The following is a 24,285-nucleotide window of genomic DNA, read 5'->3' as shown; positions in this document are numbered from 1 at the left end:
TTGGAGGGATTAGAGATTTTTTTTCTGGAGAATTTGATTGTGATAAAGTGTTGGTTGTTTCTCAAAGAGATTTGGTATGTACTATGTAAGTTGTTGCTGAGGGAGCTGATTGGTTATGTCTGTTATGTGTTATAGGACGCACTGTTTTGATTATTGAAATTGTTTGTTCTGTTTCATTTGTTCCCAGGAGGGAAGGAGAAGGCACTTTGGGAGTGCTTAGGCAAGAGGCCCGCGGGCATACATATACCCGTAGTATATTCACTGTCTAGGCACACTAGGTAAGACCTGGGCGGACCACCCCCTGTATTTTGGTTAGGGCACCAGGTGGTGCAAGTTAGGTAAGTTAAGTGGGTAGGCAGGTTAGATAGGGGGAGCTTTGATATTTACTTTCTTTGCTTTGGTTCCGTCCAGCCACTTTTCCCCATATTACCATGTAGGAAATAAATCCTAGTAAACGGTAAATTCTGCTTTTGTCATCCTTACTTGCACCTACAGTTCATACCTCTTTTGCTTCACGGGGAGTTGATTTGCAGCAGGGTGTTGCATTCCCTCTTCATAGAGGCGTGCGTAACACCTTACTATTCATAATGATAATTGTAATCCATATTGTATCACTGTCATAGTTGCATCATAATTACCGTTTACATCATTGAAAAACACATCCCAGCATTTCCATAGCAATTGACGTTTCACATGATCATGAAAGAGACCTTGCATTACTCAAGAGACGGCTTCACTACAGTATAAATATATTCCGTACAATATGTTATTATTCCCCAATGCTCCAATTCTGATATCTTACCTTGCTTGTTGTAAACATATATAAAGTTGTAGACAAATACATAAGAGACAAACAAGAAACATATTAAATTATAAAACAGTTCTCGACAATAGAGCGAGATGGAGAAAAGAGTGAGTGAGTGAGGGAAGTGAGATCAGGTGTGTATGTGTATGCATAAGCGGGCATGTAATTGAGTATGTGTGTGTTCATATCCACTTCATAGTGTTCAGATATTTTTACAGTTCCCATTCTTTCTTTTTTTCGTAACCTGAAGTCCCTGTAGAATTTAGTACAGCCATGGTGTTATGGAGCTGTCTCGGAATAGCTGTCCATCTATAAAGAGTTTGTCCACGATGAGAAAGGCACGCTTACCCTTCTCCCTCTGTTGCCTTTGTACCGGATACAATCTCTTACAACGTTTGTTTATCTCCTTTGGAAATTGGTCATTGAGACCGAATTTGATCCCTTTAAGCTCCCTTCCCCTGCTTTTGATCAGCTCCTTTTGTTGGTAGTGTTCAAATTTTGCGACGATCGGTTGGGGACCCTTGGTTTTGTCTCTCCGAGCTCCAAGTCTGTGTACTCGGTGGAAAGCCACCTTGTTTACAGTCTCTATTGGAAGTTTCAAGGTGGAGTGCATGAATTCTCTGATCGCGCCCTCTGGATTATTGGATGCATCCTCAGGAATCCAAGAAAAAATTTGATTTTCACGCATGCGCCGACTTTGTATGTCTAGTAGCGACTCCATCACCCTGTTTTCCCTGAGTAGGCTATCCATGTTGGAATCGTGGATTTTTACCTTGGCTGTGAGTGCCTTGTTCTCTCCTTGGAGCGTGTGAATTTTACACTGGCTAAACTCCAAACTCCCCCTCAGTCCTGCTACCTACTCACACAACTTTTCCAGTGTTGCATGGATTCCAGCCAGAGCCCTAGCCTCTACTTCAATGGTAAGTAAATCGTCTGTGTCTGTAGATTAATATGTTTTTCTTTTTTTTGTCGGGTTAAAGTTATTTTGTGAGGTAGTCGGATCTTTCCATGATGCAGTATGTTGTTCCTCCATAGTGTAAAGCTGTTGGTACTTGTCAATTTCCCTCAGGATCGCGTTAGTATCCAGGTTGGCTCTTTACTGCAACCCGTAGTTTTACAAAAGATAACAATGAGTCTTTTCCACGATGACGACAGGTGTCTGTAGTACAGCCAGCTAGCACTCGCGGAATCCACGCAAAAAAATGGAACACAAACTTGCAAGGCTAACCGTGTTTTGGAATCCTTAGCAACAAAACTTTAGTTCTGATTAAAATCGTTTTAATGAAAAATGTTGATTATAAACAACAAATCGAGTGTAGACAGTACAATAATGAAATGTTAATTATATAAAGTTGCCCGTGTAATCATCTGACAGAGAATAGCCCCAGTCGGCCTGAGCCCCATGTAATACATTTGGGCCAGATAACTAACACCAGAGTCGGCTCAAGCTCAATCCCCGCATCCTAGCCATAAGTAATACTGCCGAAGGCGACCCAGACATGACGTCGGCCGAGTCTGACTCTCAGCCGAGCGCCCTGACTCTCAGCCGCAATCGGCCCAGATCCCCTGTGCTAGCGGGTCTCCTCTGAACATTTGATGTTGAGATGTGCTTGTTACTTGAACTCTGAAGCATTTATTTGGGCTGCATTTCTGAGACTGGTAACTCTAATGAACTTATCCTCTGCAATAGAAGTAACTCTGGGTCTTCCATTCCTGTGGCGGTCCTCAGGAGAGACAGATTCATCATAGCGCTTGATGATTTTTGCGACTGCACTTGAAGAAACTTTCAAAGTTCTTGAAATGTTCCGTATTGACTGACCTTCATGTCTTAAAGTAATGATGGACTGTCGTTTCTCTTTGCTTATTGGAGCTGTTCTTGCCATAATATGGACTTAGTCTTTTACCAAATAGCGCTATCTTCTGTATACCCCCCTACCTTTTCACAACACAACTAATTGGCTCAAGTGCATTAAGGAAATAAATTCCACAAGTTAACTTAACAAGGCACACCTGTTAATTGAAATGCATTCCAGGTGACTACCTCATGAGGCTGGTTGAGATAATGCCAAGAGTGTGCAAAGCTGTCATCAAGGCAAAGAGTGGCTATTTGAAGAATCTCAAATATACTTTGATTTGTTTAACACTTTTTTGGTTACAACATGATTCCATATGTGTTATTTCATAGTTTTGATGTCTCACTTTTATTATAGTGGGCGGCAGGTAGCCTAGCGGTTAGTCCTGGGCCAGTAACTGAAAGGTTGCTGGATAGAATCCCCGAGCTGACAAGGTAAACATATGTTGTTCTGCCCCTGAACAAGGCAGTTAACCCACTGTTCCCCGGTAGGCAGTCATTGTAAATAAGTATATTATCTTAACTCACTTGCTTAGTTAAATAAAGGTTACATTTTTTTAAAGTAGGTGTTCTAAAACTTTGACCGGCATTATAAATATTCTTAATTCCATTCCTTACTTAGATGTGTCTGTATTGGGTATATGTTATGAAATTGTTAGATATTACTAGTTAGATATTGCTGCACTGTCAGAGCTAGAAACACAAGCATTTTGCTATTCTCACAATAACATCTGCTAAACATGTGTACAGTATGTGACCAATAAAATTATATTTAATTTTTCTATCCTTACCATTTGGGCAGAGCTGGCACCTCTTCCTCTTCTGGCCCTGGTTGCTCTGAGTGGTGGTGCATGACTCTATTTCATCACCCCAAATCGTTCCATTGCCTCATTTCTTCTGTGAAGATGGGAGAACCTTCCAGAAGGACAACCGTCTCTGCAGCACTCCAACAATCAGGCCTTTGTCGTAGAATGGCCAGACAGAAGTCACTCCTCAGTAAAATGCACAAGACAGACCACTTGGAGTTTGCCAAAAGGCACCTAAAGGACTCTCAGACCATGAGAAAAAAGATCCTTTTCTCCATGCCGGCGAGGAGGGTTAAACCATGAAAGACCTTTAGTTCCTATTTGTTAACATCACTCTTTCCCTTTTGCTGTCGCTATTCTCCGTCCTAAATGTGTACACTTTAGGACCTCCTCAATGATGTTGCCACTAATGAATAGCTCCCAGGCAACTTTTGGTGAGGAGGTGGGAGGTGTCCTCAAAGGAGGTGTCCTTCCCATCTGTAGAATCATCGAGGACAGCTGGACTACCAGGTGCATCCACAACTCCAACTTGATCCACAGGCACATAGTCTGTGTCATCTGAATTGGATACCTCAGATTCTGAGTCAGAGGCACCAACGGCTTCCTCGTCCAGCCTCTGTAAAACCTTTTTGGTTGTATATCCGGAAACATTCTTATGAGCCTCTTTATGAAACTCCTTTTACTCAATGAGTTAACCTGTTGGGGATGGGGGCGCTGTTTAGACTATTTATGCTAATGTGGCTAATTTTTTAAACGGCTTCCCACAAAATCCTTGATCGTACAATATGCATATTATTATTATTATTGGATAGAAAACAGTCTATAGTTTCTATAGGAGTTGAAATTTTGTCTCTAAGTGGAACAGAGCCCATTCTACAGCAATTTCCCTGACATGGAGTCAGATTTGAGAAACGTTGGCCACTTTTCTGAAGTCATTTAAACGGGCACTGTCGTTGCTATGACTATACGGACACTTCTTACGTCTTCCCCTGGATGCCTTTACGTGATGACGATTCCAACGGGCTCGATTGCTCGTTCACAGGCCCTACAAATGAAAAAAACCTTTAGCTAGCAAGTCTTTTCTTGCTGCGTAACGCGCGTGGAAGACACCGACCCTCTCCTGTTCCAAGCGTTAGTTTAGCCTGTTATATTTCTCCGGTCATCTTTTCACTCGTTATAGGAGTTACAAACATCACAAAGTAGTTAATTTAAAGCGTTTTATAGCAATTTATATCCGTTTAGTGCGATTTTGGGACATTTATTTTTGCAACGATGTGAAAAGTTGGGAACGCTTTTCAGTTCATCCCGAACGTAGTTGACATTTCCACATGGCAAGAGGACAGCTTTCCACCAAAAGACGATTTCTCCCAAGAAAGGATCCTTTGCCCAAGATACTGATGGAAGAACAGCTCAAGGTAGGACATTTTTATTATGATAAATCGTGTTTCTGTCGAAACATTTTAGTGGCTTAGGACGCCATGTTTTTTGACGTAGCTTCGCTTGGCGCAAACTGTATTGAAAAGTAAGGATAAATTAAAAAATGTAATAACGCAATTGTATTAAGAATTAAATTGTCTATCAATCCCTGTCCACCCTATATTTTTTAGTCACGTTTATGAGTATTTATGTATAAGAGTAGATCACTGTCTAAGTGGCGCAAGGACGTTTTCTTTACCAGCTTGTCTACATTTCACATTGTCTAACCATGATTTTGGTGGCTAAATATAAACATTTTCGATCAAACTGTATATGCATGTTGTAATGTGATGTTACAGGAGTGTCATCGGAAGAATTCTGAGAAGGTTAGTGAAAAAATTAATATCTTTTGGCGATGTTGACTTTTATCGCTCACTTTGGCTAGAATCAATGCTGGGCTGCTAATTGCTATGTGCTAAGCTAATATAACGATTTATTGTGTTTTCGCTGTAAGACACTTAGAAAATCTGAAATATTGTCTGTATTCACAGGATCTGTGTCTTTCGATTCGTGTATGCTGTGTATTTTTACGAAATGTTTGATGATTAGTAGTTAGGTAAACACGTTGCTCATTGTAATTATTCTAGTCCATTTGTGATGGTGGGTGCAATTGTAAACTATGCCATATACCTGAAATATGCACTTTTTTCTAACAAAACCTATCCCATACCATAAATATGTTATCAGACTGTCATCTAATGAGTTTTTTTGTTGGTTAGGGGCTATAAATATCTTAGTTTAGCCGAATTGGTGATGGCTACTGGTGTTGGTGGACAAATAAAAGATGGTGGATTATGCTAATGTGTTTTTAGGTAATAGATGTACATCTTTACATATTGTGTCTTCCCTGTAAAACATTTTAAAAATCGGAAATGTTGACTGGATTCATAAGATCTGTGTCTTTCATTAGCTGTATTGGACTTTAATGTGTGAAAGTTAAATATTTTAAAAAAATATTTTTTTTGAATTTCGCGGCACTGGTTTTTCAGTGGGGGGGGGGGGGGTGTGCCGCTAGCGCCACGCTGATCCTAGACAGGTTAAAAAGGTGGAATGAAAACGGTGATTAATGAACGTTTAAAAAACAATATATTTAATAAATATTTTATTAATTAACTTGAGTTTATTGTCGTAGCAAAGGTACGTTTGACGAGTGCAATGCAATGAATTCCATAGGAAATACATACGGTCAAATTTGACCCACATATGAAAACTTGGGGTAGTGATGGAAAAACTTTTTACTTAAAAAAAATAAGAAATAAAATAACAAAAACTAGGATGTTAACATTAAAAACACATTATTTAAGGAATTCCTGGAATATTATATAATGATAATTTGGGTGGGGATCAATACAGCAAAAAAATACATTGAGCTGGATCATTTTGACCCGGCATATGCATCCTAGGGTTGTTCCAGAAGGCATTTCTGCCATTTTAATAAAAAATGTATGTTTACCTTCCTGTGCCTCTCCTGTGCTGTAGTGACGTGCGGCATACGCCTAGTTTCCTGAAAGTCACATTTAACATTTAACATGCCTCTGTACCGACCTTGCCTTCTGGATGATAATGGGGTGAACAGACCATGGCTTAGGTGGCTGAGGTCCTTGATGATCTTCTTGGCCTCCCTGTGATACCGGGTACTATAGATGTCCTGTAGGGCAGGCAGTGGGCCCCTGGTGATGCGTTGGGCACACCACCCTTTGGAGAGCTCTGCGGCTGCGGACAGTACAGTTACCGGTTATACAGTCCGACAGGATGCTCTCAATGATGCATCTGTAAAAGTTTAAGGCCCAAGACAAAATTCTTCAGCCTCCTAAGGTTGGAGAGGTGCTGTTGCTCCTTCTTCATCACACTGTCTGTATGGGTGGACCATGTCAGATTGTCAGTGATGCATACGGCTAGAAACTTGAAGCTTTTCACCTTCTCCACTACGGTCACGTTGATGTGGATGGGTGTGTGCTCCCTCTGCTGTCTCCTGAAGTCCACGATCACCTCCTTCATTTTGTTGACATTGAGGGAGAGGTTATTTTCCTGACACCACACTGCCAGGGTCCTCCCCTCCTCCCTGTAGACTCTCTTTTGTTGGTAATCAGTCCTGCTACTGTTGTGACATCTGCAAACTTGATGATTGAGTTGAGTGCGTGGCCACGCAGTCATGGGTGAACAGGGAGTACAGGATGGGGCTGAGTACACACCCTTGTGGGGCCCTTGTGCTGAGGATCATTGTAGTGGATGTGTTATTGCCTACCTTCACCACCTGGGGGCAGCCCGTCAGGAAGTCCAGGACCTAGTTGCACATGGCAGAGTTCAGACCCAGGGCCCTGAGCTTAAGGATGAGCTTGGAGGGCACTATGTTGTTGAAGGCTGAGCTGAAGTCAATGAACAGCATTATTACATAGGTATTCCTCTTTTGAAAGGGTGTCCAGATACAGATGGGATAGGGCTGTGCGATGGCGATTGCATCAACCATGGATCTACAGGGGTGGTGTGCGCATTGCAGTGGGTCTATGGTGTTGGGTAAGCTGGATGTGATATGATCCTTAACTAGCTTCTCAAAGCACTTCATGATGACAGAAGTGAGTGCTACGGGGCAAGAGTCATTTAGTTCAGTTACTGTACCCTCACTTTCTTGGGTAAAGGAACAATAGTGAACATCTTGAAGCAAGTGGAGACAGCAGACAGGGTAGGGAAAGATTGAAAATGTCCGTAAACACTCCAGCCAGCTGGTTTGCGCATTCTCTGAGGACATGGCTATGGATGCCGTCTGGGCCGGAAGCCTTAACGGGAAAACAGCATTATCAAAAGTGACCGCAAATGCGTTTATGCATGTAATTCTTTTAATATAAAGGTGCATTTTTATGGTGAAAATGATCTTCCCCAAACTTGAAACTCACACGCTGCTTTTGAATGCCAGTTAGGCTCTACACCTCTTGTGAAGCGATTTAATGTGCTTCATTTTAAGAAGTTATTTGGCCACTTTAGCTGTGGTAGAAACCTTATCAAAACATATGGGCCTATGGGCTTGGCTACATGAGGTGTGTGACTTTGATTCAAAAAAGTTGCAACAAAAAAGCCATTGTTTCTTGCCTAATGCTGGGCATCATTCACAAGTGATAATATATCATTCACAAGTGACAGGCTAATATTATCACCCATCAGACTATTCTTGATTTAATCTTGTCTTTACATATAGTGGCAAGAAAAATGTTGTGAAACCTTTGGAATTATCTGGATTTCTGCAAAAATTGGTCATAAATTTAGATCTGATCATCATCTAAGTCACAACAACAGACAAACACAGTCTGCTTAAACTAATAACACACAAATTATTGTATTTTTCTTGTCTATTTTGAATACCTAATCTAAACATTCATGGTGTAGGTTGGAAAATGTACAGTATGTGAACCCCTAGGCTAATGACTTCTCCAAAAGCTAATTGGAGCCAGGAGTAGGCTAACCTGGAGTACAATCTTTGAGATGAGATTGGAGATGTTGATTAGAGCTGCCCTGCCCTATAAAAAACACTCACAAAATTTGGAGTTTGCTATTCACAAGAAGCATTTCCTGATGTGAACCATGACTCGAACAAAAGAGATCTCAGAACACCCAATATTAAGATTTGTTGACTTGCATAAAGCTGGAAAGGGTTACAAAGTACCTCTAAAAGCCTTGATGTTCATCAGTCAACGGTAAGACAAATTGTCTATAAATGGAGAAAGTTGCTAGTTGAACTGTTGCTACTCTCCCTAGGAGTGGCCGTCCTGCGAAGATGACTGTAAGAGCACAACGCAGAATGGTTAAGGTTAAGAAGAATCTTAGAGTGTTAGCTAAAGACTTAAAGAAATCTCATAAGAAAATATGCCTTATGGAGTGGCCCAGTCAGAGTCCTGACCTCAACCCGATTGAGATGCTGTGGCATGACCTCAAGAGAGCGGTTCACACCAGACAGCCCAAGAATATTGGTGAACTGAAACAGTTTTGTAAAGAGGAATGGTTCAAAATTCCTCCTGACCGTTGTGCAGGTCTGATCCGCAATTACAGAAAACGTTTGGTTGAGGTTATTGCTGCCAAAGTAGGGTCAACCAGTTATTAAAACCAAGGGTTCACATACTTTTTCCACCCTGCACTGTGAATGTTTACACAGTGTGTTCAATAAAGACATGAAAAAGTATAATTGTTTGTGTGTTATTAGTTTAACCTCTCTGGGGTAGGTGGGACGCAATTGTCCCACCTGGCCAATAGCCAGGGAAAATACAGAGCGCCATATTAAACAAAAATGATATAAAAAACAAACTTTCATTAAATCACACATGTAAGATACCAAATTAAAGCTACACTCGTTGTGAATCCAGCCTACATGTCAGATTTCAAAAAGGCTTTTAGGCGAAAGCATAAGATGCTATTATCTGATGATAGCACAACAGTAAACAAAGAGAGTAGCATATTTCAACACTGCAGGCACGAAACAAAACGCAGAAATAAAAATATAATTCATGCCTTACCTTTGACGAAATTCTTTTGTTGGCACTCCAATATGTCCCATATACATCACAAATGGTCCTTTTGTTCGATTAATTCCGTTGATATATATCCAAAATGTCAATTTATTTCGCGCGTTTCATCCAGAAAAACACAGCTTCCAACTTGCGCAACGTCACTACAAAATATATCAAAAGTTACATGTAAACTTTACCAAAACATTTCAAACTACTTTTGTAATACAACGTTAGGTATTTTTAAACGTTAACCTGTCTAGGATCAGCGTGGCGCTAGCGGCACACCCCCCCCCCCCCCACTGAAAAACCAGTGCCGCGAAATTCAAAAAAAATATTTTTTTTAAATATTTAACTTTCACACATTAAAGTCCAATACAGCTAATGAAAGACACAGATCTTGTGAATCCAGTCAACATTTCCGATTTTTAAAATGTTTTACAGGGAAGACACAATATGTAAAGATGTACATCTATTACCTAAAAACACATTAGCATAATCCACCATCTTTTATTTGTCCACCAACACCAGTAGCCATCACCAATTCGGCTAAACTAAGATATTTATAGCCCCTAACCAACAAAAAAACTCATTAGATGACAGTCTGATAACATATTTATGGTATGGGATAGGTTTTGTTAGAAAAAAGTGCATATTTCAGGTATATGGCATAGTTTACAATTGCACCCACCATCACAAATGGACTAGAATAATTACAATGAGCAACGTGTTTACCTAACTACTAATCATCAAACATTTCGTAAAAATACACAGCATACACGAATCGAAAGACACAGATCCTGTGAATACAGACAATATTTCAGATTTTCTAAGTGTCTTACAGCGAAAACACAATAAATCGTTATATTAGCTTAGCACATAGCAATTAGCAGCCCAGCATTGATTCTAGCCAAAGTGAGCGATAAAAGTCAACATCGCCAAAAGATATTAATTTTTTCACTAACCTTCTCAGAATTCTTCCGATGACACTCCTGTAACATCACATTACAACATGCATATACAGTTTGATCGAAAATGTTTATATTTAGCCACCAAAATCATGGTTAGACAATGTGAAATGTAGCTCAGCTGGTCAGAAAATGTCCTTGCGCCACTTAGACAGTGATCTACTCTTATACATAAATACTCATAAACGTGACTAAAAAATATAGGGTGGACAGGGATTGATAGACAATTTAATTCTTAATACAATTGCGTTATTACATTTTTTAATTTATCCTTACTTTTCAATACAGTTTGCGCCAAGCGAAGCTACGTCAAAAAACATGGCGTCCTAAGCCACTAAAATGTTTCGACAGAAACACGATTTATCATAATAAAAATGTCCTACCTTGAGCTGTTCTTCCATCAGTATCTTGGGCAAAGGATCCTTTCTTGGGAGAAATCGTCTTTTGGTGGAAAGCTGTCCTCTTGCCATGTGGAAATGTCAACTGCGTTCGGGATGAACTGAAAAGCGTGCCCAACTTTTCACATCGTTGCAAAAATAAATGTCCCAAAATCGCACTAAACGAAAATAAATTGCTATAAAACGCTTTAAATTAACTACTTTATGATGTTTGTAACTCCTATAACGAGTGAAAAGATGACCGGAGAAATATAACAGGCTAAACTAACGCTTGGAACAGGAGAGGGTCGGTGTCTTCCACGCGCGTTACGCAGCAAGAAAAGACTTGCTAGCTAAAGGTTTTTTTCATTTGTAGGGCCTGTGAACGCGCAATCGACCCCGTTGGAATCGTCATCACGTAAAGGCATCCAGGGGAAGACGTAAGAAGTGTCCGTATAGTCATAGCAACGACAGTGCCCTTTTAACTGACTTCAGAAAAGTGGCCAACATTTCTCAAATCTGACTCCATGTCAGGGAAATTGCTGTAGAATGGGCTCTGTTCCACTTAGAGACAAAATTTCAACTCCTATAGAAACTATAGACTGTTTTCTATCCAATAATAATAATAATATGCATATTGTACGATCAAGGATTTTGTGGGAAGCCGTTTAAAAAATTAGCCAAATTAGCATAAATAGTCTAAACAGCGCCCCCATCCCCAACAGGTTAATAATCGATCAATTTGAAGACGGGATGATCTGTGTTCAATACAAAAAGAAAACAAACTGACGCAACTTTTTTGGTAATGTGCCTCTCTCAAACAATTTACTTCAAGTGACCCTCCTTTACGATGGCCGTACTTCTTCATTACACAAAGGAATAATCTCAACCAATTTCCAAAGACTGGTGACATCCAGTGGAAGCGGTAGGAACTGCAAACAAGTCCCAAAGAAATCTGGTGTCCCAATGAAAAGCTTAATATGCATATCTTATATTCTGGGGATGAGTAGAAGGAAGTTGAAATTGGGCACGCTATTTATCCAAAAGGGTAAATGCTGCCCCCTACCCCAAAGACGTTAAGCAGACTGTGTTTGTCTATTGTTGTGACTTAGATGAAGATCAGATAACATTTTATGACCAATTTATGCAGAAGTCCAGGGGGGGTTCTGCCAGACGCCCATGCTTCGCATAATAAAGACCCCCTCCCACCTCAACGCACGCACACACACACACACACCAAAGGGGGCTGGTGGGAGGAGCTATAGGAGGAAAGGCTCATTGTAATGGCTGGAATGGAATAAATGGAACACATCAAACATACGGAAACCACAGTAAAGTCCGTTCCATTAATTCCATTCCAGCCATTACAATGAGGCTGTTCTCCTATAGCTCCTCCCACAAGCCTCCTCTGACACACACACACATCCTTGTTTTCCAGAGATGCATCCTATTTTGAGCCAGGGGATATGGCTGTGATTAGTGCAATGAGTGGAGTTTCCAGACTTTACATTCATGTCGCCATTTTCCGTAAAGTTACGGATAGCACAGTATGGATAGCGTTGCAAACAATGTTCCCTCTTTGGCACTGAGCAAATTTCAGGTCTGCTGAGCGCAAACTCGTTAAGATACTGTGAACACTGATCTGCTTTAAGGTAGTTTTAGCTGTCACGGCCGTCGTCGGAAGGAGACCAAGGCGCAGCGTGGTGAGCGTACATTTTAGTTTATTATTGTAAATGTCGCCAGCAAAACAAGAAACCAAGAAACGACCATGAAGCTTAACAGGGCTATAGTGCCACTAACAAAGATAACTACCCATAAACACCAAAGGAAAAAAGGCTGCCTATGTATGATTCCCAATCAGAGACAACGATAGACAGCTGTCCCTGATTGAGAACCAACCAAAACATAGAAATACAAAACGTAGAAATAAAGAAACTAGAATGCCCACCCTAGTCACACCCTGGCCTAACCAAAATAGAGAATAAAAGCCTCTCTATGGCCAGGGCGTGACATTAGCAGTGGCCAAGTAGGCTACTTTGTCTATTTGACAAATGTAGACCTACCATATAATGCATCCCATAGAGCTTTTGAAATATCTGTTCTATGATACAACCTATATTAGCAGCCATTGTATGGTGTTCTATGTAGGCCTACATTCGATGAGACTTTTGAAAACCTGCAGGGCTTGACAATAACCTGTTTAGCCACTTGTCTTTCAGACAAAGAGGTGACTGAAAATGTTGTTGTATTGAGTTGTTTTGATGCTACAAACCCCATTTACAAAATGCATTTAATTATTATTGCCATACCATTATTATTATTACAGAGAATTCAAATCAAATCAAATTGGTCACATACACATGGTTAGCAGATGTTAATGCGAGTGTAGCGAAAGGCTTGTGCTTCCAGTTCCGACTATGCAGTAATATCTAACAAGTATTCTAACAAATTCACAACAACTACCTTAAACACACAAATACACACAAATGTAAAGGAGTTAATAGAATATGTCAATCTAAATATATGGATGAGCGATGGCGTGCGGCATAGGCAAGATGCAGTAGATGGTACAGAATACAGTATATACATATGAGATGAGTAATGTAGGATATGTAAACATTATTAAAGTGGCATTATTTAAAGTGACTATTAATACCTTTATTAATTAGGAAACTTTTATATTAAACACCATTGTTATTAACTGTGTTGACATTCATATTTAGGAATTTTTACAGATTTGTCTTCGTTTTTGACCTCCAGCAGGCCACATGCACATTTGTGGCCTGCTGGAGGTCATTTTGCAGGGCGCTGGCAGTGCATCTCCTTGCACAAAGGCGGAGGTAGCGGTCCTGCTGCTGGGTTGTTGCCCTCCTACAGCCTCCTCCACGTCTCTTGATGTACTGGCCTGTCTCCTGGTAGCGCCTCCATGCTCTGGACACTACGCTGACAGACACAGCAAACCTTTTTGCTACAGCTCGCATTGATGTGCCATCCTGGATGAACTGCACTACCTGAGCCACTTGTGTGGGTTGTAGACTCCGTCTCATGCTACCACTAGAGTGAGAGCACCACCAGCATTCAAAAGTGACCAAAACATCAGCCAGGAAGCATAGGAACTGAGAAGTGGTCTGTGATCACCACCTGCAGAATCACTCCTTTTTTGGGGGTGTCTTGCTAATTGCCTATAATTTCCACCTTTTGTCTATTCCATTTGCACAACAGCATGTGAAATTTATTGTCAATCAGTGTTGCTTCCTAAGTGGACAGTTTGATTTCACAGAAGTGTGATTGACTTGGAGTTACATTCTGTTGTTTAAGTGTTCCCTTTATTTTTTTGAGCAGTGTATTTTGGTTCTGAGAAATTAAGGCTATTCTATGCGAGAAATTGCCAAGAAACAAAAGATCTCGTACAACCCTGTGTACTACTCCCTTCACAGAACAGCACAAACTGGTCTAACCAGACTAGAAAGAGGAGTGGGAGGCACAACTGAGCAAGAGGACAAGTACATTAGAGTGTCTAGTTTGAGAAACAGACACATCACAAGTACTCTACTGGCAGCTTCATTAAATAGTACCCGCAAAACACCAGTCTCAACAGTGAAGAGGCGACTCCGGGATACTGGCCTTCAAGGCAGGGTCAATTACCAAAGGTACCTTCTAGGCAGTGTAAATTACCAAAAGGTACCATATATTGCCATATATTTTCTGTTAATTACCTAAAATGCTGAAGATTCCGGTAACTTTGGTAAATTACCGGCTAGTAAAACGCTTCATTTTTGAAAACCAAAGGATGTCATGATCAGTAGTTTTCAACCTGTGGTCCGAAGGGGTACTACAGGTGGTCCACAATAGACGCTGAGTGTATGTTACATTAGGAATAATTTCCTAATATTGATTTGCACCCCTTTTTGCCCTCTGAACAGCCTCAATTCGTCGGTGCATGGACTCTACAAGGTGTCAAAAGTGTTCCACAGGGTTGCTGGCCCATGTTGACTCCAATGCTTCCCATAGTTGTGTCAAGTTGGCTGGATGTCCTTTGGATGGTGGACCATTCTTGATACACATGCAAAACTGTTGAGCATGAAAAAGCCAGAAGCGTTGCAGTTCTTGACACACTCAAACTGCTGCGCCTGGGACCTACTACCATACCCCGTTCAAAGGCACTTAAATATTTTGACTTGCCCATTCACCCGTCTGAATGTCACACATACACAATCCATGGCTCAATTGTCTCCCCTACACTGATTGAAGTGGAATTAACAAGTGACATCAAAATGGGATCATAGCCTTCACTTGGATTACCTGGTCAGTCTATGTCATGGAAAGAGCAGATGTTCCTAATGTTTTGTACGCTCAATGTTTATTTTTGGGTGGTGTGATTTAACAAAAAATAATTTAGAGTATTATAAGCAATTATGCATTACTTTTCAGAATGAAAATGGTTTCTATTAATAGTAGTAGGGCTTTCATTTGTTACATTAACTGGACTAAATTTGACCAATAAGATTTGTATAAAACATAAACGCTGGTCTAGATTATCAAGTAGATTTTGCCATATTAAACTGCGTTTGAAAAGGTCATTTTTGAAAAGGTCAAATAGAATGCAGTTATGAAGTGTATTGTGTCTCTTCTCCCAGTTCAACCAGGGAGGACATTGGGAGGACATTGGGTTGGGAGTTGGATGCCCCAGTAAGGAATGCTTTCTTCCCCTCTATGCCCACTATGTGTTATGGTAACATTTTCACTGTGGTCATGTTCCTTTCCCTTTGCCTTTGTCTTCCACACCTACATTTCCCCTCCCTGTTGCTGACCTTATGGTCTGGTCACTGACTATCTGGACTGGGCCTACACACATTCAAACACACACACACACACACACACACACACACACACACACACACACACACACACACACACACACACACACACACACACACACACACACACACACACACACACACACACACACACACACACACACACACACACACACACACACACACACACACACACACACACACACACACAACGGATTCCCCTCTGACACTTATACTGATTAGGGCTAGTTTATGACTGTGATTGGAGCAAAGTAGTGTGGGTGTGTACTGTGGGCACCCACACCCAAAGATGTAGATACCATATAGAAAAAGCATGTATCCCAACTCCTTTTCTCCCCCTCTCCCTCACCGGCCTCCCTGCTGTTTTCCTCAGGCTATTTCCCTTTACTTCCCCCTCTGTCTGTGCCTCACATACTGTGATTCAGCCTCATTCTGTTATTAATATGAGAGGGGATGACCGGAGCAGCTAGTAAATAAAAGCCAGGCGTCTTGTCTTAAACACTGGTCCGTAAGCCACAGCTGCCATCTGTGTCGGAAGTACAAGACAGAGGAATAATTGTGGTGTGTCTGGGCATATGGGCACTGTATGGCAGATGTGCATGGGGGCAGGCAGTGTGTAGCCTACAGCAGGGAGACATATACTCTGAGGATGAAGGGTGTGTTTGTAAATGTTGAGCTAGAGGGTTGGGGGTACATGTCTTGGGTCATAACTGTGTGTGTCTGCACATTGGGGAATTTACGGTATGTATACGTAATCTGTATGTGATTGGATTATACGCATCAAGATCATGTATCAATTTAATTGATCCAAACAAAAATGATGCAAATGTGTGTGTGTGTGTGATATCCATTAGCCTACTTCTCAAATCCATGGTTTCTGTTCTCCCTTCTCTATTGCTTACACAGGTGTACGTCTTTGATTCTCTACATGAAGCGCATCCCCAAAGTATAGTAGTTTTCTCAGGGATATCATGCACTTGTAGAACATACCTAGTTTAAGTGTTTTTTACTGAGGCAGGCTTTCAGACCTTCGCTAGATGCATCTCAATTGCCTGAAGGAACTTCCTTCCCCAGTCTTCTTGCTTCCTTTGCTTCATCCTGACTTACTGAAATAACCAGATAGGTGAACGTAAATATCCTTATTCAATAGCAAGTGAATAATATGTGCTATGATGTGTGCTCATCAGCACTAGCAATATGCAAACGTAGAAGCTAAAATATTTCACATGAAATGAAAAAGATCGAAGTGTTTGCTTTGTCTGAAAGGATGCCTGGAGTTCTCAATACCCCAGCTCTCTGTGAAATGATAGCCTATATCAGTCACACTGGATGGCAGTTCTGTTATCTTCCCACACCCTGGCGAGGCCTGGCACAGGGCACAGACATTGACCTTTAGCTTTATCACTGCGTCTCAGGAGGAAAGGAAAGGAATAAGAACAGAGAAGCAAGACTTCATCCTGTCCCTCTTTCCACGGGGACTTTAAATCAAATTAAAGGAATGTTTTTGGTATTCCTGTCACGAATATGGACAAACATGAGTGGGTGCTTCATGCAAACCAAAAGAGTATGGCATGTCCAGACAACACCAGCTACAGTTGAAGTCGGACGTTTGCATACACCTTAGCCAAATACATTTAAACTCAGTTTTTCACAATTCCTGACATTTAATCCTAGTAAAATTTCCCTGTCTTAGGTCAGTTAGGATCACCACTTTATTTTAAGAATGTGAAATGTCAGAATAATAGTAGAGAGAATAATTTATTGAAGCTTTTATTTATTTAATCACATTCCCAGTGGGTCAGAAGTTTACATACACTCAATTGGTATTTGGTAGCATTGCCTTTAAATTAGCATAGCCTTTAAATTAGCATAGCCTTCCACAAGCTTCCCACAATACGTTGGGTGAATTTGGGCCCATTCCTCCTGATAGAGCTGGTGTAACTGAGTCAGATTTGTAGGCCTCCTTGCTTGCACAAGCTTTTGAAGTTCTGCCCACACATTTTCTATAGGATTGAGGTCAGGGCTTTGTGATGGCGACTCCAATACCTTGACTTTGTTGTACTTAAGCCATTTTGACACAACTTTGGAAGCATGCTTGGGGTCATTGTCCATTTGGAAGACTCATTTGCGACCAAGCTTTAACTTCCTGACTGATGTCTTGAGATGTTGCTTCAATATATCCACGTAATTTTCCTTTCCTCATGATATCCATCTATTTTGTGAAGTGCACCAGTCCTTCCTGCAGAAAACCACCCCCACAACATGATGCTGCCACCCCCGTGCTTCATGGCTTGGATGGTGTTCTTTGGCTTGCAAGCATCCGTGTCCTTCCTGAGCGGTATGACGGCTGCGTGAACCCATGGTGTTTATACCTGCGTACTATTGTTTGTACAGATTGACGTGGTACCTTCATGCATTTTGAAATTGCTCCCAAGGATGAACCAGACTTGTTGAGGTCTACAAGTCTTTTTCTGAGGTGTTGGCTAATTTCTTTTGATTTTCCCATGATGTCAAGCAACGAGGCACTGAATTTGAAGGTAGGCCTTGAAATACATCCACAGGTACACCTCCAATTGATTCAAATTATGTCAATTAGCCTGTCAGAAGCTTCTAAAGCCATGACATAATTTTCCAAGCTGTTTAAAGGCACAGTCAACTTAGTGTATGTAAACTTCTGACCCACTGAAATTGTGATTAAGCGAAATAATCTGTCTGTAAACAATTGTTAGTTTGTTAACAAGAAATTTGTGAAGTGGTTGAAAAACAAGTTTTATTTACTCCAACCTAAGTGTATGTAAACTTCCAACTTCAACTGTACGTGGGCTACATATAATAAGACAGAGGGGCGCTATTTTGTTCGCTTGGATGCTTTCTCCAGTGAGATAGTAGTTTCTACTCCCAGCAGTAGAGCCTGCTCCCTTCCTTTCGATAGCTTAAGGTGTTGTGCCAAGTTGATGATAACCCCGATAATTGCCTCTAACTGAACCTAAACTATACCTAAACAAATGTCACAGATGTAACAACAGATTAAATAAATGAAGTAAAGTATGATGGAAGAGAAAGGGGGAGAATGACTGAGTTGACGAATGAGGGGAAGCAACATATGCATAATTATGTAATCACCTATTGTGAATGCCATTCTGTTGTATTGATCTATTCTAATGATCATCTCAAAATGGTATGTATCCAATATTAGTCCACCGTATCCAAGCAGTTCTTATCAGTCTGCTACGGCCTACTTGGAGTAGGCCTATACAGTGAGAGTCTGCGTAATTTACAATAACAAGAAGACCAAGACAGATGAATGCACATGCTACGTTAGCGTTGCTACAATATCCGAAAGAAAACGACTCAGATGGTGAGGAAGACATTAATCATGATGACATCCCTGTTGATTATTCTTCTGATTCCGAGCCTCAGCCTGAACCTACAGCTCCGAGGCCTAAGCACACAAAAAACTGACCTGAGCATGTGCTACTACCAAATAAAATGGTGAGACAGGAAAGAGGAACCGTTTGGATAGAACAAGCCAGTGACAATGCTACGGGCTGATTATAAGCACACAACGTCATCTTTGAGAGAGCAGGCCCTATATATCAGCGACACACTCACCAGCTATCAGTGTTTATGTGAGATGGACATGCTCCAACAGATGCCATTGCGTGAAGATGCAATAATTGACCATTTTTTTCATGCTGTCATATCGACACTTACAGTATTTTCAATATAATGCCATTGTTGCTTTTGTACACAAATAAAATTGATTGAACACTTACAATTTGTGTATAATTTATTTTCTTCACATGAACTATACAGTGATTTTGGAAAGTATAGCAGACCCCTTGACTTTTTCCACATGTTGTCATGTTACATCCTTACTCTAGAATTGATTGAATGTTTATTTGTCCTCATCAAATTACACACAATACCCCGTAATGACAAAGCAAAAACAGGTTTTTAAAACATTTTGCTAATAAAAAAAATCTGAAATTTGACATTTACATTTGTATATTCCTGTGAGATGGTAAGGATGAGAAAGGTGCAATTTAGCAGGACGGTAAAGACCCATGGGCCATACCCTCTCATGCAGTGCTATGCCTATTGGCCTCATTGTGTTGATTGAAAATGCAAACTTTGAAAGGTCACCCGAATTTGCCTCAAGGACCCATGAAGAATTTTCTGCCATTTAGAATTTTGTGAATGTTTTTTTATGAAAATGTAATTAATTCTTCCCTGTGACATGTGCATAGAGAAATATGTTCACTTATCCTAAGGGGCGCACAGCCCCACGCATGCACACGCATGCACACTGACCCGACCGCATGCACATGTAACCGATGTGAAATGGCTAGCTAGTTAGCGGTGGTGCGCGCTAAATAGACGTCACTCGCTCTGAGACCTTGAAGTAGTTTGTGGCACGATGGTTAGCGATGCTTCGAGGGAGGCTGTTGTTGATGTGTGCAGAGGGTCCCTGGTTCGAGCCCAGGTAGGGGCAAGGAGAGGGACGGAAGCAATACTGTTACACATACACACTGTTTTGTATTCTCCCTCTGTAACTGACCTTAGGTCTCACATTGTCTTAGATAATAACCCTAGTCTATAAACAGGTTATTTCTGGCCCCTTCTAACAGAGATTCTTACCCTCCAGCCCTCCCTCTACCTGGACAGGGGTCGAAGGACCCCCAGTGACCTGACCACCAGGGCCCTAAACACTTTCCCAGGACATTATGGACCCAAACATATAATGTTGGTCACTGGCAAGGACTGCTGTCAAGGAAACTGTTTGTCATCAGCATTAGAGGGAGCAGAGAAACAAATGTGCACATACTGACCTCCATAATATAATGACCTGCAATAGCAATGGAAAAAGAGTCCCAAAACAAAACAGGAGGAGCCAAACTGCAGTTGACTTCAGGGCTCACTGTGCTTTGTCAGCAATGCTCAGCATGTTAGTGCACACAGATCTGAAGGAAGAAGTGAAGGGGGTTGAGTTACTCGGAACAGAGCCTTACAAAAGTGTGCCTCAAACGGACAAATTATTACTTGTACACACATTACAAACCTTTGTTCAGATTCATCGTAGCCAAGTCAAAAATGTAATGGTCACTCATACAGATTTGTGCACATATACCTGCTAGGTTAATAGCTCTCTCATTTGAAAAAGTGCACATGCCTTCTATCATCTATTAAGCAGGCCCACAGTTTTCTAGAAACTCACTCTCAGGCCCTGATTGTTAGCCTGTATAGGATCACTCAGTAACATCTTAACGTCTTTTGCTCTTATTTTTACGAGGATGGGACGCTTCCAGTCAATAGAACCTGGGTGGTCTCCTCTGAACCCTGATGTCATTAGGGCATTGTTAAAGTACTGATTTACATGGCCATGTCGGGGTCAGCCATCATTGTTGGTGGGGTTCTTTCACAAACGTTACATCAGCTGTTTGGCAACACCAAGGCCGATGGCAGCGCTTGGGTTAGCGATCACACAAAATACAGACAGGGAGACTGAGGGAGGTTCATGTGGCTTGTAGTGTTTTAGCTTTGTACTGTTATGTTTTTGAAAGTTGAAAGAGATATAGTACATGTATACAGTAGTTAGCAAACAATAACATATTGTACTGTATAAAGAATACAGAAGAGCATAAATGTGTTTCAAATCAAAGTTTATTTGTCACGTGAGCATGTTTGGGATGTTCTGGATCGACATGTACGACAGCATGTTCCAGTTCCTGCCAATACCCAGTGTAACGCACGCCTCTGAGAAGAGGGAACGCAACACCCTGCTACAACTCAACTCCCCGTGAAGTGAAAGAGGTATGAACTATAGGTGCGAGAAAGGACGACAAAGGCAGAATTTACCGTTACTAGGATTTATTTCCTACACGGTAATATGGGGAAAAGGGGCTGGACGGAACCAAAGGAAAGAAAGTAAATATCAAAGCTCCCCCTCTCCTATCTAATCTGCCTACCCACTTAACTTACTTTACTTAGCACCACCTGGTGCCCTAACCAAAATACAGGGGGTGGTCCGCCCAGGTCTTACCTAGTGTGCCTAGACATTGAATATACTACGGGTATATGTATGCCCGCGGGCCTCTTGCCTAAGCACTCCCAAAGTGCCTTCTCCTTCCCCCCTGGGAACAAATGAAACAGAACAACAAACAATTTCAATAATCAAAACAGTACGTCCTATAACACATAACAGATATAACCAATCAGCTCCCTCAGCAACAACTTACATAGCACATACCAAATCTCTTTGAGAAACAACCAACACTTTATCACAATCAAATTCTCCAGAAAAAAATCTCTCTCTAATCTCTCCAAAATATTCAATCTTCTCTCTAATCTCTTTCTATTCAAGCTTAAGCTTCAGCATTCAAGCTTAAGATTGCCATGCGCAATGCCAAGCGTCGGCTGGAATGGTGTAAAGCTCGCAGCCATTGGACTCTGGAGCAGTGGAAACGCGTTCTCTAGAGTGATGAATCACGATTCACCATCTGGCAGTCCGACGGACAAATCTGGGTTTGGCAGATGCCAGTAGAAGGCTACCTGCCCCAATACATAGTGAAACTGTAAAGTTTGGTGGAGGAGGAATAATAGTCCGGGGTTGTTTTTCATGGTTCAGTCTAGGCCCCTTAAGTTCCAGTGAAGGGAAACCTTAACGCTACAGCATACAATGACATTCTAGACCATTCTGTGCTTCCAACTCAGTGACAACAGTTTGGGGAAGGTCCTTTCCTGTTTCAGCATGACAATGCCCCTGTGCATAAAGCGAGGTCCGTAAAGAAATGGTTTGTCGAGATCGGTGTGGAAGAACTTGACTGGTCTGCACAGAGCCCTGACCTCAACCCCATCGAACACCTTTGGCTTGAATTGGAACGGCAACTGTAAGCCAGGTTTAATTGCCCAACATCAGTGCGCGACCTCACTAATGCTCTTGTGTCTGAATGGAAGCAAGTCCACGCAGCAACGTTCCAACATCTAGTGGAAAGCCTTCCCAGAAGAGTGGAGGTAGTTATTGCAGCAAAGGTGGGACCTACTCCATATTAATGCTCATGATTTTGGAATGAGATGTTCGACGAGCAGGTGTCCACATACTTTTGGTCATGTAGTGTATATGTGACTTACAGATGAATATCTGTATTCCCAGTCATGTGAAATCCATAGATTAGTGACTAATTCATTATTTTCAATTGACTGATTTACTTATATAAACTAAATCAAAAATGTATTTCAAATTATTTTACGTTGCATTTAGATTTTTGTTCAGTGTTTTTAATAATAGTATTTTTTGTTAAAAAAAATCCGTAAATTACCCGAAAATCATATTTGCATAATGTTGTAGCTTAGACCCTATTTTACGCCATCTAAAGTTTTTGTATTGTGAGACACAACATCCCCTTGAATACAGGGTGGCTGATGTTTTGGCTGCAGGTGTTCCTCATGTTTGGTATACTCCCTCTGTTGTTTTAAAGGGAAGGAATTATGAGTTTTTACTCACCACTGTAACAACACTGTGTTGTAACTTAGTTGTAGTCATGATCTGGTTACCTATAAGTACAGAAATAGCAATGTTTTGGGGTTATTATTACATTTTTTTAAAAACTTGTTTCCATAGTACTACAACATTTCTCACAATCCATTATTTCTCAACGTCATATGGAGGATCTTAACTTTTTGCTACCGAGTTTGTATTCTAGCTCGATAGTTAGCTCAAGCTGGCTAATGTTAGCCACACCTCATGCTATTCACAGACTATGGCTGTGTTATCTAATAGGAAACCAGGTAGCAAGGCAGGCTCTGGTGCTTTCTTGGCGTGGGCTCACAACAAAATAAAAAATCATACCTGGTTGCTCTGATAGTGTAGTACCGCGTCTGATCTCCTTTTTGTTTTGTAAACTTTTCATCCTGTTCTCTGTGGCTACAGCAGTTTTGTAACTTTTTCCACCTTGGCTTAGTGCTTAGTGTAACTTTGCATTGAGACTTTCGATGGGTCTACTAATGCAAATTCACACGTTACATGTGGCTACGTTTACGCTACCTACCCTTTAAATTATACTGTCACTCCTTCGTAGAAAAATGCAGTAGGTAATAGAACAGACATGACCATTTATGTTGACAATCAACAGTGGCTGGACCGGTGGTGGACTTTGTGGTAGTAAGTTCAAATGTACATTAACATTTGGGTATTTCTGGGAATTGACTTTAATTCATCCATTAATTTCTTATTTTAAAAAAATGTTTTCGTTTTATTTTGTTTTATTTCTTTCCTCTCTGATACACTTTACTTATGGCATTGTGGTATTAATAGTGTACACACACACACACACACACACACACACACACACACACACACACACACACACACACACACACACACACACACACACACACACACACTAGTGGAGGCTGGGGACTTGAAGAATTGAGGATGAGAGACCAAGAGTACAGGCGCGGAACACACAGAGACGACAAAGTGTGTTAAAAAATCGTCAAAGACCAATTATTTTAACCTAAAGCATTTAATAAAGACATTTATAGTACAACATTATGGAGGATGTGAATGAGAGGACTACTTACACAGTGTTGGAAAGAGATCACAGCAGTGATTGAATGAGGCTATGAGGCATGAGTTGAGGTGTTCAGAGGCTTGACCAGCGCAGGACAGGA

Source organism: Salvelinus fontinalis, chromosome 28 (genome assembly GCF_029448725.1).
Source record: "Salvelinus fontinalis isolate EN_2023a chromosome 28, ASM2944872v1, whole genome shotgun sequence".
NCBI lineage: Eukaryota > Metazoa > Chordata > Actinopteri > Salmoniformes > Salmonidae > Salvelinus > Salvelinus fontinalis.
Note: the sequence above shows the minus strand (reverse complement) of the source record.